Here is a 4,219-nt window from a genome sequence, read left to right on the forward strand (position 1 = left end):
TAGTCCTCAAAATTGAAATTTCAGCGCACATTTTGAGCAAAATAAATGAGTTTTGTCTATTTTGTACTGTAAAATTGAGTAAAAAGCTATTTTTGATTGTCAATGATGTGAAATTTTGGGCACTCTCATACAAAATCACCCCATTTTTAACATTGCCAACACCGAATGACCCCCTTTTTTCTGAAAATTTTGACACCGAGAGACCCCTAGTTTCGTATGCTGGTGGGCACAGGTACGTCACTTTCATATTCGAGTGACCCCCCTCCCCCTCCGGGGCAACGGTCCGCTATCCCCAAGGACTGCTATGTCCAACGTTTGCTATCACTAACATGTAAATTCAATGGGGTAAAAATGTTCACTATTTCTAATACAGAAAAGGGTTTGCTATACCTAAAAAATGGTCTGCTACTTCTTAGGTTCGATATCACTATAAATTACGAATAAGGTTCGCTAGTACGATATCGCTATCACCAATTTTAATTATGGTTCGCGAACTTTAGAAGTAAAGAACCTCACTTGTAATCTAATCGAACCTTAAGGAATAAAGGACTTTTTTGTAATAAGTGATAACAAATCTTAGGTATAACGGTCCTTAGAGATAGCGGGATGTTACCGCCATCAATTGACATCTCCATCCCCCACTTGACTTGTCAGAACCAGAAATAATGTTACTCGCAATATTTTGTCCATCTCGTCGAAGGCCTTAATCAGAAATGATCTGCTGATTCACTTTCCCGTGAGGTTGTGCTCCCGGGAATCTGATCAGCTAATCATTTCTGAGATGAAATGACAAGATAGACAAAATATGTGACCCACTCGTGACAAAACCAGGAACAAGTCACATTTTTGACATTTAATGATTTTAATATAGACAAGTGTCAGCACTACACTTTAGAATATACCAAAATTACATAAATAGCATCAATACTTTTCAAGATGTGGATAATTTTGTAAATGATACCTTGATATTTTTGCCTAATTGCTATCAAGGATTTAAAAGTCCACATAGTCCCACAGTCAAATACAAATATCAGATTATGTTGTTCAAGTCCAAAAGATTTACTCACGTTTAAGACGTTTCATCTTCCGTGCGGAAGATGAAACGTCTAAAACGTGAGTAAATCTTTGGACTTGAACAACATAATCTGATATTTAATATGATTTTGGTTTTGACAAGCAATGAAGAAATCATATTTGATCCACACACTGTAAATGACACCAGTGTATTTGGTAGTAATCAAAGTATAATGTTGAGCAGGCTAGGCATAAAATGATTACACCTTTGACACAACTTATTTGTTATATTAGTCATTCTTTGTTTTAATAAACATGATTTCAAGTTCAACATCAAAGAATAATTTTTTAACAGATTATATATAATCCTGGTCTATACTTTGTTCGACTTATATTTGGCAAAGACTCATAACATGGTGGATATAGATATAGAATTGTTACGTTAGAATGGCATGCACATAGTTGGGTTCAGCACCTATGCTTATGTGAATTTACGCCAGCGTAAGTTGGGAGTAACAAAAACCCAATAATTTTCACCAATTACAAGCCAAACAAAGTATACCAGAGGAATTTTTATAACAAAATTGGCAAATTATTTAGGCAACAAATAAACAAAACCCTGTTCTATCGACACCTTTCAATTGAAGTAGGGTCGGTGGGTTGGGTGTTTTTTGTCTATTTTGGAAATGAGTGAAATGACCAAAAAAATGCAAGCATCTGTAAAAAAATCTTGCATTTGTTTCAGTCAAAATCAATCCACTTTCCCCCAAAAAAACTGGCCGACTTTACTTGCATAGAGCAAAAACAAGTCCCCAAAATGCAAAATCTGGGTCAGTCAAACTTGTGGAAAAATAACTTTTTGCCTTTTGTCGCCTTAAGGAATCAGATAGCAATGTTTGCACGCTATTTTTTGTGGGACCTGAGAGCACATCAGACACACCAAATTGCATTCTGAATACGAGGAATGTTGACAATTTACGATATAATACAAATTTTATGGCAAATTATTAAAAATTGATATTTTTTATATTTAACAGTCCTTGAAGTAAACTTTATAATGATATGTAATAACAGTGTCTGTAGCAGGAATGAAAAGCCTGGAAAGAAAACATCTTCAATACAAAAGGTCAAAATTTTCAAATGAAGAATGGCTTTTCCTCCCAGCTACATACACTTTAGTACACATCATTAGAATACATGTAGATTGATAAAGCTTAGGACTGTAATGTCAAAAATATCAAGTTTTAATAATTTGCCATAAAATTTTTATTATATCGCAAATTAAAAAACCCGTATTCAGGATGTAATTTTATGTGTCTGATGAACTCTCATGTCCCACAAAATATACTGTGCAAACGTTGCTATCCGATCCCTAAATTAAGGCCATCGAAATTAAATTGCTTGTCTGGAGTCAAATTCTCTGGAGGCATTAATAAAATCTTGCATAAAAATTTACTTTTACTTTTTTCCTTTTGAAATGAAAAAGAAATGTCAGAAAATGGATTGACGCGATAACAAATACTGGAAATATAAACTATGTTTTCATAAAAATTGTTTTATACCAATAACGCTGGTAGCGTTTGCACAATCGCTTCAAGCGTTCAGTTCTGGCTAGCTACAAATAGCAACTACTTGTGACTTGACTCTAGGGCATGCTAGCGACTTATACTAAATATTGATCAGATATCGGCAATCACTTTTCTGATGAGCGACGGAAAGTTATGTCACAAAAAAAAAGCTATGTTTTTTGTGATTAATACCTAGTATGATATAGCCTTCACAATCACTAATGGAGCACACAGGGGAATGCACTTTATAATTAAAATAGAATCGGGGTTCCTGCACCTTGAAACCTTTAAAATTCAAGTACTTTTAAGGTCCAAACACACAATTATTAAGGACTTACCACAACACAAAAAAAACTGCATATTAACAAAACTGACAGCTCCTCTCCACTCCCCAAATTATATTTTAGGCAAAATTCCAATTTTCAAGGACCTTGTGCAAATTTTCAGGACTTTCAATGCCTTGAAAAGGTGTTTTCAAATTCAAGGACTTTCAAAGACCATGCGAACCCTGAGAAATACTATTTGCATTTTACTCTAGGTACACATAAAATAATTACTACACATTTTAGTCTCTTCTTAGTTACATAATTTAACACATCAATTTGTCTGTCACTTCACATACTCTTAAATGAAATCATTTCACATATAAGTTTAATACCATTCTGGTGTTGGATTTGTCTTCAAACTTAAATATTTTTATGAAGACAAAAAAAATTGAAAGTGTTAATTTTGGTGAAATTTACATGTCAATCTTTTGAGTATTAAACTTATACTAGCTCTGTATGTAAAACATTTAAAAAAAAATTGGTATTAAACTTAAAGCTCTGTATATGATGTGACCCACAAACTGGGCTATTCCATTTCAAATCCACACTACCCCTGTGGAAGATATTAGAAATATCTCCCACAGATGGAGTATGAATTTCAAATGGAATGAACTCATTGGGTGGGCAGCTCCATTATGAGACAAATTCAATTTGAAATTCATACTACTATACCCCAGGGAAGATATTTCCAAAATCTTCCACAGAATGGGGAGTGTGGACTTTAAATGGATTAGCCTGTTGTTTGGTCCAGTATTGAGAAATTCCATCAGTCATCAGCTGCACAAAACCTAATATTAGAGCACCAACTTATACCCTGCAAATACTAATAATCTACATACACATAGCACCATAATACAAAAAATATTTTATACAACAATAATAGCTAGGCAATAGGCATACAAACTAAGCTAAGGATTAAAAAAGAATGCAAGTAAAAATACAAAACGTTGTTACAAAATTATTCATGATCCAATGTAGCAAGAAAATGAGACCTTTCGCTGTCATTCGCAGTATCAAAATAGTTGTTATACCGGTAGATCAAAAACAATAGCAATTGTTGTTTACAACTAATAAGCCAAGTATAACAAACTTATCTAAGAATTGAAAAAAAAGCTAGTAAAAGAATATATACACTAAGCCAAAAAAGAAACTTATAATTTTTCACAAGGTCATATCTTAAAATCCTGTCTATCAAAATTAACCAAAATTACACACAGGATTGCCTCAATGCTCTACTCTAAACACATGTCACTAACTATGCAGTTGTCCAACTGACACAACAGCAAAATGCACTGACATGCAACACCTATG

This window comes from Amphiura filiformis, chromosome 7, assembly GCF_039555335.1.
Source record: "Amphiura filiformis chromosome 7, Afil_fr2py, whole genome shotgun sequence".
In the NCBI taxonomy this organism is placed as follows: Eukaryota; Metazoa; Echinodermata; class Ophiuroidea; order Amphilepidida; family Amphiuridae; genus Amphiura; species Amphiura filiformis.